The 17,234-nt window shown below is 33.9% G+C and overlaps 1 non-coding gene across 1 annotated transcript; it reads left to right on the top strand.

Moving 5' to 3' along the window:
- Nucleotides 1–107, top strand: LOC112496681 (small nucleolar RNA R71). The gene has a single exon (XR_003063199.2). It is a non-coding gene; the product is annotated as a small nucleolar RNA R71 (small nucleolar RNA).
- Nucleotides 108–17,234: the final 17,127 nt, after the last annotated feature.

Consider the following 17,234-nt stretch of genomic DNA (forward strand, 5'->3'; position numbering starts at 1 on the left):
ATACCATGATGTTGACATCTCCTAAGTAACTCCTTGAATCTTGCCAATGCATCATACAAGCTTGCATCTTCAAGTTTATAAAAAGATGTGGCCTCATTTCTCAATTTTGCATTCTCGGTGGATGTGAAGTACTTCATAAAAAAATTGCCAGTCAAGTCATTCCATGTAGTAATGAAGTCAGTCGGTAGAGAGTTCAACCATGCTCTTGCTCAATCCTTTAAAGAAAAAAAAGAGTCTAAGTCTCAATGCTTCCTATGATACTCCAGTAATCTCGAAAGCATCACTTACTTTCAGAAACAATTTAAGGTGAAGATAAAGATCTTCTGATCGTAGTCCATTGAATTGCCCAACTGTTTGAAGCATCTGAAACATCACTAGTTTGAGCTCGAAATTAGCAGCTTGCATTTCGGGTTTAACTATCCTAGATTTATGGTTTGAGGGGTCAACACTACATAATCTCTAATGGTTCTGTCTCTATCATCAGTCATGTAGATAATATTGTTGTTCCTTAGTTGCCCATGAATAATCTATCCATTTTGACCTTTTTGACTTCCTTGTGCATTGACTGGTTCTATTTCTCTTTGAGGATTCAAATTCTGTGTATCTTGCAAATCATCTATGATGGCAGCAGATCTTAAATTCCTATTCTCTTTTCTCAATGTCCTTACAGTTCTTTCAATTTCTGGATCAAATTGGAATTCAACAAGTTTGTATTTATGCATGCGGGGGTTGCTAGAGCACTTATGTCAACACAATATACAAATTAAAAGAAACAAAAAATTGGCACTAACTAAAATTGATTTTATAAATCACAATAAGCATTCAATCCTTGGCAACGGCGCCAAAAACTTGTTGATACGTATTGCTATAGGTGTCAATGTGCAAGTGTATACAATAACTCTCTCCTAAATTCCTATTCTCTTTTCTCAATCTCCTTACAGTTCTTTCAATTTCTAGATCAAATTGGAATTCAACAAGTTTGTATTTACACATGCGAGGGTTGCTAGAGCACTTCTGTCAACACAGTAAACAAATTAAAAGAAAACTAAAAATTGGCTCTAACTAAAATTGATTTCACAAATCACAATAAGCATTCAATCCCTAGTAACGGCACTAAAAACTTGTTGATACGTATTGCTATAGGTGTCAGTGTGCAAGTGTACACAATAAATGTGCAAGTGTACACAATAAATGTGCAAATGTACACAACAAATAATATAATTATGAGTATTCAGATTGTTTCCACAAGAATTGATGTTATACGATTTACTATAGTAATCTTAACAATGCAATTTCAATCTAATTAAAATAAAATAATTAACAAAATTAATGACCTAAAAAAATTTTTTAAAAAATGCAATAAACAGAATGCAATAAGGAAAAAGCTCGAGGCAAACATAAAGATATACTCAATGGGAAAGGAGTAGTTGAATGCTTAAACTCACTTAATGGAATTGAATATTTTTTTCAATTACAGTACTATTGCTACATCATCTACTACAGCATTGGGCAGAATCCCTCATACATACTTAGCTGTCGCATGTTGGATTATATCTATATACAACCTAACAATGACCAATTGTTATGCTAACATTAGACACAAATATTATACGTTCTAGATTCCAATTACCCCACAAGGTGAATCCATATGTCTAATTCTTCACTAATCTTAGATCATGTATGGCTCTATTCGAATCGAGATTAACTCAACTTAAGAAACTTAATCTAAAACCATGTATTGTCTTAATTTATTCCACTAAGTCAGACCTTTTTTAGGCTCCTTCTTAGCTAGAATCCACTAAATGAGTGGTCAACTAAAATAAGAATTTGGTATAAGTAAAATCAAGATAAAATGTTACAGTAGATTCAAAGCAACGCACATATATAAGTCGAATAACCATTAAGCTTATTTAACACCCAACTACATCAAAGTTTAGTTCATGATATGCGACAAAATAATAACAATACTCATTTTTGCCATCAAATACATTCCCATAGAGAGATGAAAACAAGAAAAGAAATATGAGGAATTGAGTTCTGCTAAGTCTTCGCGATCTTTTTTTTTTTATACTTCTGGAATCCTTTACTGCAGCCCTCAATTCTCTCTTATTTTATTTTTTTTCTTTTGTTTTATCTATTATTTTTCTTGATGATGACTCTCCCCATTTTTCATGTTTATTCTTTTTATATCTTGGAATTAGGGCAACCAAAAGCATGTAGCCATGTGTCTCTTTTTTTGGAAACTTCGGATTGCATATCTTTTTATGCTGCATGTTGTTGCTTTGTCAGTTAACACGTGGGTAGTCTTGTCTGTATTTTCTATTGGATTGCTACAAGAATTGCTACAACATCTTCTTTTATTTAGACTTATTTAATTCTTCTGTAAGCAAATTCTTTATTATTTCTTCAAGTCTGTTGTTGTTGTAGCATTTCATCCATAAAACTTGAGTTTTTTTATCACCTACAATCATGCATATAATCAAAGCACAAAGTGATTTAAAAAACAATCACTATAGCTGTTACTGTAGCAAGCGGCTAACCGGATATGGTAAACGGTAATCCGGATTCTGGGCAGTAAGCTTTTGGAGCATAAACGGCTATCCGGATTTCGCAAGCGGCAATCCGGATTTCAAACGCGGCTAACCGGATATGAAAAGCGGCATACCTGATATTCTGAAATTCAAATTTTTGCCTTAACGGTAACATAAAAGTGGCTAACCGGATTCCATAAACGGTAAGCTGGTTATGACCAAAATGTACATAACGGCTAGTTTTTGAGCTCAAACTATATAAACTCAAATCCAATTCATTTTCAAGCTCTCTAGCAAGTATAAACAAAAAGCACACGAGATATCTTGAGCTTTCAATTTGCAAATCACAAAACATTGAATCATCTCTTGTTCTTCATTTTTGAATATCTACTCTTTGAGTGAGTTTTGTTGTAACTTTCATTTCTTTATCCTAATTGTAAGTGTTTGAGTGTGTGAGACACTTGAGTAACGAGATTGGGAGATAATCTCTTTGTTGTAAAGGTTTATTGACACCTTGAAGTCAATTGTAAACGGTTGAAGCCTTGGAAATGCTCGGATAGTGAAATCCTCAAGCTTAGATCGCTTGGAGGCGTGGACGTAGGCAGGGATTGCCGAACCACATAAAAATTCATATGTTTGTTTCTCTTCTCCCTTACTCATTTGTTATTGTGCTTTTATTGAACTTATTGCTTTCAATTTTATTAAGACGTTAGATTGTTTGTTTTGTGGATTAGCTAGGATAATTTTTAAAATATCAATTCACCCCCCTTCTTAGGTTGCACAATTATATTTCATTTGGTATCAGAGCGAGGTGCTCCTATTTCGACATAATTGTTTAGAGCTAAAGATCAATGGCAACTCAAAATGATTCCACATTTAGGGAAGAACAGTCCACCACTAGACCACCTTACTTTGATGGAAACGATTACCCGTATTGGAAAACTAGGATGATAATTTACTTGTAAGCCTTAGATTACGAAATTTTGGGAAATCGTTAATGATGGTCCTTTCATGCCTTTGACTAAAAGTGAAGTCGGGGAAGATATTCTAAAACCTTCACGGGAATGGAATGAATTCGAAAAGAGAAAAGTTTCTCTAAATTCCAAGGCTATGAATGCCTTGTTTTGTGCACTATATATGAAAGAGTTTCATAGAGTGTCTAGTTGTGAAAGTGCTAATGAGATTTGGCACAAACTTGAAATTGTTTATGAAGGCATAAACCAAGTGAAAGAATCTAAAATAAGTAGGTACACTCGACAATATGAATTGTTCCAAATGGAACAAAATGAGAATGTGTACTCTATGTATACTAGATTTACGGACATAGTGAACACTCTAGGAGCCCTAGGAAAGACCTTTTCAAATAGCGAAAAAGTTAAGAAAGTCATTAGGTCGCTACCTAAGGAATGAAGACCAAAAAGGACTGCCATTGAGGAAGCCAAAGATTTAAATGTATTACCTATTGATGATTTAATTGGTTTTCTCATTTCATATGAAGAAGATTTGGCAGCAGAAAAAGGGCATGAGGAAAAGAAGAAAAACATTGCTCTTAAGGCTTCAAAACGTGAGAGTGATGAGGAAAGCAAGATGGATGATGAGGAGTTGGCAATATTAGCTAGAGGATTCAGAAAATTTTACAAGAAGAATAATGAGCAGAGAAAGTTCAAAGGCTACAAGAATAAAAATGAGAAGAAAGAGCCAATCACTTGTTATGAATGCAAGAAGCCCGGACACATACGACCGAAATGTCCTCTTCTCAACAAACTCTAGAAGAAAGCTATGGTGGCCACGTGAGATGATAGCAATGAGGAAACAAGTGATGATGATGAGCAACAACAAATGACAAATTTAGCTCTCATGGCCTTTGGGGAAGAATCATGTGATGAACTTGATGAGGTAAGTGTTCTTCCTACATATGATGAATTACATGATGCCTTTAAGGATTTGTATGATGAGCTGATGAAGATTGGTAAAAAGAATATATGTCTTAAAAAGAAGATGATAGAGCTTAAAGATGAAAATGAATCATTTAGTACAAAGATTACATGCCTAGAATTAGAGAATAAAACATTGCATGATAGAGTTGCATCATTTGAGAATTCTAGCACTCCACATGAGCACTTAGAGTCACACGTGAATGACTTGAAAAATGAAAATGAAATGCTTAGAAAGAAGAGCAATGAACTAAATGAGATTGTGCTAAAATTCACAAATGGGCAAAAGATGTTGGACAACTTGCTAAACTCATAAAAATGTGTATTTGACAAAGGAGGCATTGGTTATAAGTCAAATTTGAAACAAAAATATTACAAGAGTTATTTTGTGAAGAATACATCTATTAACAATCAAATTGTATGTCATTATTGTAATCAATATGGTGATATGAAAAATAGATGTGCAGTGAAGAGAAATGCATATTATGGTATGAAATGTGTTTGGGTTTCGAAAGGAACCATTGCTAATTCTCAAGGACCCAAAAAGGTTTGGGTACCTAAAACTTGAGATTTTCTCTACATGGCTTGAAGAAGAAGAAGAATAAGTGGTACTTGGACAGCGGTTGTTCAAGACACATGACAAGGAATTATTCTTGGTTTTCAAGTTTTACTAAGATCGAAAATGGTGGAGATGTATCGTTTGGAGATAATTCAAAAGGAAAATCATTGGCATTGGAAATGTCGGTAATGTATCCTCTACTCTCATTGAAAATGTGTGTTTGGTTGAAAACTTAAAATACAACTTGCTTAGTATTAGTCAATTATGTGATAAAGGATATAGAGTTGTCTTTGATGAATCAAAATGTGTTATTGAGAATGCATGTGATGGGAAAGTTTTATTTGTAGGAAATAGATGTGTTAATGTCTATACCATCAATATAGATTGTGCATCGACACAAATGATAAATGTTTCTCTGCATTGCATGATGATGGTTGGTTGTGGCATAGAAGATTAGGTCATGCAAGCATGGATTTGATTTCAAAAATCGTGAAAAATGATTTGGTTAAAGGTCTTCCAAAAATCAGTTTTCAAAAAGATAGAATTTGTTAAGCTTGCCAATTTAGAAAACAAATCAAAACTTCCTTCGAAAGCAAGAATCATGTCTCTACTTCAAAACCGCTTCAATTACTTCACATAGATTTGTTTGGACCGTCTAGATATGCTAGTTTAAGTGGCAAATTTTATGCATTTGTAATTGTAGATGATTATTCTAGATACACATGGGTATTATTATTAGCTAATAAGGATAATGCCATTGATGCATTTTGAATTTTCTATAAAAAGGTTCAAAATGAAAATGGTTATTCTATTATTTGTATTAGAAGTGATCATGGTGAAGAATTTGAAAATCATGCATTTGAAAATTTTTGTAATGACCTTGGCATTGAACATCAATTTTCATCACTTAGGACTCCACAACAAAATGGAGTTGTAGAGAGAAAGAATAGGTCTATTCAAGAAATGGCTAGAACCATGTTGAATGAAAATTCTTTGCCTAAGTATTTTTGGGCCGAAACCGTCAACACTGCTTGTTATGTTTTGAATCCTGTGTTGATTAGATCTAATCTTAATAAAACTCCATATGAGCTTTGGAATGATAGAAAACCCAACATTGGCTATTTTAAAGTCTTTGGATATAAATGTTTTATTTTGAACACAAAAGATAATCTTGGCAAATTTGATCCAAAATCTGATGTTGGCATTTTTCTTGGTTATTCAAACTCAAGCAAAGCTTATAGAGTTTATAATAAAAGAACTTTAGTTGTGGAAGAATCTATGCATGTTACATTTGATGAGTCTAATCCCTCCTCTACGGAGAAAGTAGCTGTTGATGATAATGCAGACGAAGAACAACGAGAAGAAGCATCAATTGACAACAAAAAAGATACACCACATGGAATTCAAGAGGAGCACCATGAAGAAACAAATGCAGACCAAAATGAAGGTACTTCTCAAACGCTCTCCAAGGAGTGGAGGTATGTTTCTTCTCACCCTAAGGATGTAATTTTAGGAAATCCCTCACGAGGTGTTACAACTAGCTCATCTCTTAGGAACACATGTGAGCATGCTGCATTTATCTTTCAAGTTGAACCAAAATCCTTTGCGGATGCGGAAAATGATGAATCTTGGATTATGGCTATGCAAGAGGAGTTGAATCAATTTGAAAGAAACAATGTGTGGGAATTAGTTTCTAATTCAGAACATCAATCCATTATAGGCACTAAATGGGTATTTAGAAACAAAATGGATGAATCCGGTGTGGTTGTAAGAAATAAAGCTAGATTAGTGGGTCAAGGTTACAACCAAGAAGAATGAATTGATTTTGATGAAATATTTGCACCTGTAACAAGGTTAGAATCCATTAGGATGTTGTTAGCATACACATGTCATAAGGATTTTATTTTATATCAAATGGATGCTAAGAGTGCTTTCTTAAATGGTTATATTATGGAGGAAGTTTATGTGAAACAACCTCCTGGTTTTGAAAATGAAAAATTTCCAGATCATGTGTATAAGTTATCTAAGGCTTTGTATGGACTAAAACAAGCACCTAGAGCTTGGTATGATAGGCTTAAAAACTTCTTGTTGGATAACGATTTTTCAATGGGAAAAGCGGACACAACTTTATTTGTTAAGCATAAGAACCAAAATATACTTATTGTTCAAATTTATGTTGATAATATTATTTTTGGTTCTACTAATGAGTTGTTGTGTAAAGAATTTTCATCATGTATGAACAAAGAATTTGAGATGAGTATGATGGGAGAGTTGAAGTACTTCCTTGGACTCCAAATCAAACAAAACGAGGAATGAATTTTCATAAATCAAGCCAAGTACGTGAAAGATCTACTCAAAAGATTTGGCTATGATAATGGAACGGTAAAAAGCACTCAAATGAGTACTACCATCAAGCTGGACAAAGATGAGAAAGGTAAGAAAGCTGATATCAAGACATATCGAGGTATGATCGGACCCTTACTCTAATTGACAGCTAGTAGGCCTGATATTATGTTTAGTGTATGCTTGTGTGCTAGATTTCAATCTTATCCTAAAGAATCACACATGCTTGCTGTCAAACGCATTTTTCGATATTTGATTGGTGAAATTCTAGTTATGCAACCCAAGAGGGGGGATGAATTGGAATTCTAAAATAATTCAATTTATAAATAAAAACTCAATGCAAATATGAAACAAATTCAAAGCAATCACAAATAAGTTAACCACAACAAAAAGGATAGGGGAAGAGAGATTCAAACACTGAGATTTTTACGTGGTTCGGCCAACCTCGCCTACGTCCACGCCTCTAAGCTTTCCGAGCTTGAGGATTCCACTAAGCAAGCCTCCAAGGCTTCAAATGCTTACACTTGACTTCCAAGCTGTCAATAACCTTTACAACCAGAGATTATCCCAATCTCTTAACCCAAGTGTATCCCAACACTTACAATCACTCACAAATAAAAGATTATAAATTTGTTTTGCCTCTCACAATATTTAAGATTATAAAATAATACCCAATATGTGAATAGATGAAATAAGAATGTATTTAAAGCTCAATGAAGATTGTATTCTCAAGTATAAGCTCAGTAGTAGTGTTGTGATCAACTCTTGTTTGAATTTGAATGAGCTTATTTATAGGTGCAGCTTAAAACTAGCCGTTATTGACTTTCTGCACACTATCGGATCGCCGTTAACTAGATGTCGGATCACCGTTTGACTGGTCAATATGACCGTTGGGCTGATTTTTTAAATTGTCGGATCGTCGTTATCTAGATGTCGGATCACCGTTTAAGTCCAGAGGCTAACCTTCAGTTCTGTTTGATCTCGGCAAGCCGTTTATGAAAATTTTCGGATCGCTGTTTAAGTCCAGAGACTAATCTTCGGTTCTGCTTGATATCGGCGAACCGTTTATTAAACTTGTCGGATCGCCGTTTTCCACAAAAACTACTACAGTGAACTGTTTTACAAGATAACTGTTTTGTCTCCAAATCTTTATAAAAATACTTAATGAAACTTGTCAAAATAGATAAAAATTATGTTAAGCTTTTTAAAAGATTAATCAATCTTAATCATGTTTGTTTTCATCAAAATCAATAAAGAAATATTTATGTTAACAATTGGCACCATTAATCTTGGCCTTTAGTATCCTAGGGGAACTCATATTGACTTAACTTGTTATTTGGATGCCGATTTTGCCGGATATAAGGTTGATAGAAAAAGTACTAGTGGAACATGTCACTTCCTAGGCCATTCACTTGTCTCTTGGTTTAGTAAGAAACAAAACTCGGTTGCGCTTTCAACCACCGAGGTGTAATATATTGCCGCAGGTAGTTGTTATGCATAAATTCTTTGGATGAAACAAACCCTTAGAGACTATGGTATTAAACTTGATCAAATACTTATCTTGTGTGACAATACTAGTGCTATAAATCTTTCCAAGAATCCCATTCAACATTCTAGGACTAAGCATATAGAATTAGACATCATTTCCTTAGAGATTATGTTCAAAAAGGAGATGTTGTAATTAAATTTGTTTCTACTAAAAATCAGCTTGCGGATATCTTTACAAAACCTCTTAGCGAAGAGCATTTTATAAAGATAAGACATAAGCTTGGAATGATGAATGTTGCATCTTGACTTATGTTTTACTATATGGCTTGATATGTTTGTCATTATATGGATTTATGCTTCATGAATTAGATAGCTTGATATGCTTGTAATTTTATGATTTTATGTTTCATGCATTAAATGGCTCATTGAAAAGTTTTAAATCTCAAAATGATTTAAAATTAATCAATTTTAAAAGCCAAAAATAAAATGGTGTGTATAATACAAGTATAAGAGCTTGCCAAATTTCAATTAGAGACAAAAAGATTTCCAAGTCTAAACCGGTATACCACTTCCTCTCATCCGGAAAACCGCTTTCTTATTGATTCCTCTCGGGACAAATTCCGGATAACCGAATTTAGCAAACCAGTAAGCCGGATTAGCTTTGGTTGCTCTCGGGTCAACATTCGGATAACTGGATTTATTCAATCCGGAATGCCGGATTTACTAAGCTTCCTCTCTGCCTCAAAATCGGACAGCCGGTTCTTCAAATCCAGAAAACTGGTTACGGTTTGCATGGTTCTGCCTCACAATCAGCTAACCGGTTCTTAAATTCGAAAAGCTGAATTTGATAGGCAACTTTCTGCCTCAAAACCGGACAACCGGTTAGATAAACCGGAAAGCTGGATACGGGTTTTTGTTCACTGTCCCATAACCGGCTAACCGATTAGTGAAATCCGGTTAGCCGGATTCGCGTGAATGGCTTGCTGGAATATAACCGAATATCCGGTTAAAGAAATCTAGTTAGCCGGATTCGTGGTTATAAGGATTATGCTTCTTCCTCCTTCATTCGGCCAACCGGATATATCTCGTTCTCTCTCTAAAAATCGGTTCCTCACTCTCTCTCACTCCAAAATCCATCATCTTCTTCCCTTTTCGCATCAAATTGAGTCACGAAAATCATTCCTCATCACTTCATATGCTCAAAATCATCCTTAAACTTTATTTTCTTCATCTAAATCTCTAGATCCCAAATTCAACCTAGGTTTTCAGCCGAATTTTCTCTCTCTAGATTTCTCCCTCTTTAGCCGTTTTTTATCCAAATTGTTTCTCAAACTCTCTTTCAATCTTTATAATCTTCATTCTTTTTGCTCTTTTTAACTTCAAATCAATCAAAATCACAATGTTAAGCTCTCGGTTGGTTCGAAGAAAAGGCAAAGAACCGGTTCAACAAACCAACCGGTCACGGGAAGCAAAGGGCACCTCCAATCAATCCAATTTTGACTCCACACACTTTCAGAACAAGAAACATCTAGTTAAACGGTTTCAACAAAGCTTCAGGACTCGTGAGGTACTCAATACGTTTTATGTTTTACCGGATTGGATTCATACTCTCAATATTAGTCATAGAAACTTATTTCAATTGTTGGGAGATGTTGGTTGGATTGATACACTTATGATTGAGGAGAATTTATATCCCGACTTGGTGAAAGTATTTTACTCGAATATGGACGTTTCCGAGGAGAACAAGACTCGAGTAATCACCAATGTTGGAGGAGTTATGATTGATTTTGATGTTTCCCTGTTAAACTCTATCCTAGGATCATCCGATTTTGACCTAGAAATTTATTCGCCTAGGAAATCTCCTAAACTTGATAGTTATGTTCATGTTGACATCGTTCGTAATATTTGTCGGCGAAATGATCTTTTTGTTGAAGATTGTACCATTCATTTCCGCACTCAGTGTCTTTGTCTTCAAACTTGCATTTTGCTTCGCATTATTCAGTCCATTGTTCTTCCTAGATCAGGGCATTTGGATGAGGTTTCTCACATGGACGTTGCTTTGATTGACTATATTCTTAGATGTCGTCTGGTTAACTTGGGCTATACTATCATCCGAACCATGTTGACCATACCTGCCTTGATTACCCGCTTCCTTCCATATGGTCACTTCATTACCCGAATCCTTAAATATTTTGATGTGCCGATTCAAGAACCATCGTGTAGACTGTCTAAGGGTATATGGGATGATGCTATTTTCGGCTTAGGCTTTGAGTGGAAAAATGGCACTTGGGTCAAATTCACTGAAAACAAGTTTATCTTTCTTGCTCCAAGTGATGATCGGCCACTTAATACTGTGGTTCCAGCCGATCAGCTACCCGTTTTCTCACTCTCATTTCGAGGGCAGCGTAGACGCCAAGATCCTCTTGTGATTGCTTCAGCTTCTGGTGCCTCTACATCCGCTTCATCACCTCCACAGCCTCCTACCTCTGAAGAGGTTACTCTTCAGCAGCTTATGGATGAGGTGCGGACACTCTCTGTGCGGCAGACTGAGTTTCAGCAGCTGCAGCAGCAGCTCATTCATGGATAGCGCCTTCTCTTTGAGCACTTCGGCATTCCATATCTGTATCCACCTCCATCACCACCATCCTCACCACCTCAGTAGTCTCTTATGTTGTATTTGGACACACCTACATTTCATTTACTGCATTATGTTCTTTTATTTTCGTCTATATGGATGGTTATTATGCTTTTGGATTATGTATTTGTTTTGGATTATATGGATTTGTTTTGATTGTTTGTTATGGATTATATGGATTTCCTTATGCTTATGGATATTTTTTTTTTAACTAATGTGCTTGTATTACAGCTTTGATGATTGATAGGGGGAGCTTTTATTCTTTTTTATGATGAAGGGGGAGAATAATTTAATATGTGTTATAAAAAGTGTTATAAAAATATGCATGTATCCAAGGGGAGTATGCATGTATGCAGGGGGAGTCTTTTTAATAAATTACATTGATTTAGGGGGAGCTTTTAATAACTAGATTAAATTTTTATAATGTGTTTTGTCATCATCAAAAAGGGGGAGATTGTTAGCCTATGTGGCTATAAACATTGATTTTGATGATAACAAACCACATGTATTGATTAAACAAAGATTTATGAATTGTGCTTTTTAAGAAAATGATGTTATGGAATTAAAGTGTTTTGGACTAAAATGAAAGTATTTTAAAACCTTTGATATTGTTTTAAAATTTCAGATTTGGATCTATTTGAAACTATTTAAATATTTTGGGTCATTCTATAATTTCACCTAGTTTGGGATCATAATTTCAGAAAATTTTGGGATTGACAAAGCATTATTTAGAAATTCTGAAATTGGACCTATTTGAAAGCTTTCATAACGTTTTAGGTCATAATACAGTTTTATAAAGTTTTGGGGTCAAACTATAAATTTGAAAAATATTTCACTGTAGTTGTTACTGTAGCAAGTGGCTAACCGGATATGGTAAACGGCAATCTGGATTCTAGGCAGTAAGCTTTTGGAGCATAAACGGCTATCCGGATTTCGCAAGCGGCAATCTGGATTTCAAACGCGGCTAACCGGATATGAAAAGCGGCATACCGGATATTCTGAAATTTAAATTTTTGCCTTAACGGTAATATAAAAGCGGCTAACCGGATTCCATAAACGGTAAGCCAGTTATGACCAAAATGTACATAACGGCTAGTTTTTGAGCTCAAACTATATAAACTCAAATCCAATTCATTTTCAAGCTCTCTAGAAAGTATAAACAAAAAGCACACGAGATATATTGAGCTTTCAATTTGCAAATCACAAAACATTGAATCATCTCTTGTTCTTTATTTTTGAATATCTACTCTTTGAGTGAGTTTTGTTGTAACTTTCATTTCTTCATCCTAATTGTAAGTGTTTGAGTGTGTGTGACACTTGAGTGAAGAGATTGGGAGATAATCTCTTTATTGTAAAGGTTTATTGACACCTTGAAGTCAATTGTAAACGGTTGAAGCCTTGGAAAAGCTTGGATAGTGAAATCCTCAAGCTTGGATCGCTTGGAGGGGTGAACGTAGGCGGGGATTGCCGAACCACGTAAAAATTCGTGTGTTTGTTTCTCTTCTCCCTTACTCATTTGTTATTGTGCTTTTATTGAACTTATTGCTTTCAATTTTATTAAGACGTTAGATTGTTTGTTGTGTGAATTTGCTAGGATAATTTTTAAAATACCAATTCACCCCCCCCCCCTCCTCTTGGGTTGCACACTTATATTTCAGTGACATGCCCCAAGAAGTGAAATAGTGTCCAAGAATGATCCACCTTATGTTAGAGCATGTTGTGCATCTCCTTAAGTTTTAAAGCAATCAAGGAAGAAATCTAGTACATAATGCTCTCTAACCTATCCATCGGGCTAGTAATCTGACCACAATCATATCTAGCCACAGCTTGACTAACTGAGCATGGATCCTCTAAGAAAAAGATATTAAGGGTAATTGACCTTCTCTTTTAATCACAATATCTTTTTGGTCGATTCTTCTTCCAATATCTTTCAATCACAATATCTTAAGTCTTCTTCTCATCCTGTCAATTCTTTTTCCAACCATTTTGGTCCTCCTTAAGCATGTCCTAAAAGGACAAAAGCTTAGGGTTGTCTTCATCCTCCCCATGCGTACAAAATTTGGCTTTTTTGGTTGATCGGTCCTCCAACAATGGTGGTGGGGACTTTTCTCAAGGTTCACGTTAGAAATTCCAAAGTCTGCAATCCCATTATAATAAAATTATTTTGACAATCTATTTCAAAAATGCATGTTCATGCTTCACCAACTTTTGGAAAGTTGCTATAGGTAATGATTTCGTGAATAAATATTTATATGATTGCTTAGTCTTTATACTTTGACATAAGCGCCTATTTACTTCTTATATTTTAAAAAGTACTCCAAAACATCTCAATTGTTAACTAAGGATTACACTCTTACCTTTATATTTTCTTAAGCTTTTTAGTGAAAATTAATAAAAAGCTTATTTATCAAATTAACTTTAAAAATAAAATAATAATAAAAATTTACATAAGTTTTTATATTACTTTTAAGGTTACTTGGTAATTAACGTTTTTTTTCTTTCATTTAATGTCTCTAAGATTGTTGCAAGGATATTGTTGTAAAAGCCAAGAAAAAATAAGGACATGAGTGTATAATAACTAATCGCAGAATGTATTGGGGTACTTTTAAAATACTCGGATTAAACGAGTACTTAACCCATAATGTAAGGACTACACAAGCATTTACCCTATTTTATTATGTTACATGTTAATATTTTCTTCTCGGACTTGAGCTATACAGTTAATATTATCATCAAATATTGTTCTTGGGAAATCTATATTTGAAGATAACTTATGTGCAATCTTAATATGATGGATTACAAATCTTAATCATATACCTTTAGTTTATATAATATTGCAATGTTGGGATCTCACAACAGTGTTAGCTAGAGGAAGTTACAACAAACTTGCTTTGTTGATTTCCAAGAAATCGTTGCATTCCTAAAAGTAAAAATGTATTCAGTTTTTACAGCAATAAGAAAATTACCTTGTAACAACATAACTAATAAGACATATATTTTTCTTTACATCATTAGAATATAATAGTCATAAATCAATTGATTCACGAATATATTCTCAATGGAACTAACTTTCTAATTGTCCTTATAATATCTAGTTCCATATAAACAAATGTTTACTTAAAAACTGAAAATACATAATTTTAAAAAAAATTAAAACCAGCTAAATATCTTCACAAATCAAGACTCTATACGAGCTTTCATGAATCTTATTATTCTATCCGATTGTGTACACTAAACAAACTAAAAAAAAAACTCAAGAATTAAGCTATTTTCATTTCTAAAAGCTCTTCAAAACTCTCAAACTGTTCTTGAACATAACACATAAGAAGGAATGACCTTTAGATTAAAAATAATACACTATTTATAGGTGAGATTTTCATTGGCCTAAGGAAACCCATTTTACAATGGACCTAATTAAATCATGGGCCCTAATTCTCTATAAAGCATAGAGTAAAAGTGGTAAACCTCAACTATTTATCCTTTGATACTTTTGTAAGAAAAAATAATCACAGTGAGTTAAACAAATAAAAACCAGTAGGTAATTTAACTACAGCAAAAAAGCAACTGATATTAAAAACAGCAAAAGAAAAACAACAATTGGAAATGGAACGAAACGAAGAAAATAAAACCCGAGGCCTGTAACACAGTGTCCTTAAAACAGATTTATCACCTACTGAAGTACTTTAAGTTTGCTGGTAACTGTTTCCCAGAATACAACGGGCACAAATTTTCCATCAAGTACAGACAAATAATTCCGGCGAACCACGACAGCGGCAAACTCGATCAGAAAACAAAACGAAAGAATGAGGAAAGAAAAATTGTAAGTGCTTTGTGTGCTGGTTTTAGTGTGCCCAAAAACAAAAGAGGAAGGTGTCTTTTTATACTCATGTGGGTACGTAACAGCAGCATAAAAATTAAATTTCGCAATTCAATATATGCAATTTAATTGCTATTAAGTGTTTATATCCTTAAAATTTATTAAAACTAAGCTTAAACAGGTGCTCGTGCAATTCTATCCTTAAAATTCTTGTTCATGCATGGTTAAGTGTTTATATATAAACACTAATCTCTTGGCTTCTTTTTCCCATGTGGGATAAGTCTCATTTCCTTTCAAATTTCCAACTTCAAGGGTGAACTTTGAGAGACAATTTCTCATTCACCCAAGCACCATTTTGAGAAAATAAAAATACACTTTTGAAGTATTAACGGAGTAAAATCCGAGCCTCACAAGATTTTCCACTTTCACTAAGTTAGATCCACTCAAAATAGCATATTCATATGCTATTTTTTCAACAACTTTCCCTAAGCCTTAAGAATTAGGGATTCGCACTTAAACTTATCAATTGTCCCTGCACTTAAATCAAAACCTTACGAAACCCTAGAATATATAATACCTTGACTGGTAAGCAATTGATACAGTTGTACCACTCGTTTCATAATTCAAAACTTGTTCCAACCCTGAGCAGATCATACGATCATTATAGTCCCAAACTCCTAATTGCACTTTCTGGAGCTCAATAGCTCCGAGTTCTTACAAAAGAGTAAGGGATGGTACATTAATGATCGAACAACAAAAGATAGAATATATAGGATTATAAATTAATGATCTCAAGTAATGGCAAAGATAAATAACATCTTACCATTCAATCATAATTGTTCATCTTATCATCTAATGTTAGGGGAGAGCCAAGTCGTACGACAATGAATTGAATTATCTATACTTGGAAAACATCGTTGAATCCTTCCATCTTCTAGATTGAAGATGCCTGATTTGCAAGTAAAGCATTGTTCATCATCGTTATTAAATTGATTTAAAAAGAAAATATAATTCTTTTTCCAAGCCATTAAAATATCTTGGTCGAACAAGAACCGATGTTGAGCCTCTATATAATATGGTTGGTTGCATGGTGATTCTGATAGGATATTGATCAAGCTTGAATGCATGAAATATATTTGTTTGATGGTATAAAGATGTAGAGTCCTTTATACCATTATTTTATTGTACTCGAGTCTCAATGATATTTGATTGTCTGCGAATAACTAACAATTCCACAGCTAATTCTACCAAATAGAAGTTAGTGATATAGATCTTATCTATTCATACTGAACTAGATTCATGTAAACAACTCCAATTAACATCTTGATCATAGCCGTTTTCATTTGTTAGTTTGACATTATCAGGTAGTAATGAAGGCATGAATTACTCCATTATTGAATAAGATGTCTTCAACAAAAGTTAATTCACCCATTTCAATGACGGTCCATCCTTGCGTGGTGGATTACACATTGCCAAATTTAGATCCCGTTTGGGATTAAGATTGAATATTTATAGTTTTTAAACCACACCACTAAAATATTTGGCAAACATTAGCTATTGTAATTTGAAAGTTAAGTTGATTTGATTTTATATTTGTATAATGAAAAATTTATGATATTTTTACTAATTTTATCAAAATTATTATTTAAAAATTATATTTACTACGTACTATTAATTTTTACCTCATAGTTAAATTTTATTAACATTTATTTCATAATTATAATTTTTTTTACAACTGTAGTTTAAATTACAGCACCTCAATACCAAACAAGACCTTAGCATTTACATTGATCGCTGCAACTATACAGTTTTGCACATTTATGGATGATAATTCAAACTTGGTAAAGAAATCTCCAGTAAAGTGATCTGCAACATCAACTTTGCGATAACACACAAAGCTAGTAATTGTTTATAGTGGAGGCAGGGG

Source organism: Citrus sinensis, chromosome 8, assembly GCF_022201045.2.
Source record: "Citrus sinensis cultivar Valencia sweet orange chromosome 8, DVS_A1.0, whole genome shotgun sequence".
Classification (NCBI taxonomy): domain Eukaryota; kingdom Viridiplantae; phylum Streptophyta; class Magnoliopsida; order Sapindales; family Rutaceae; genus Citrus; species Citrus sinensis.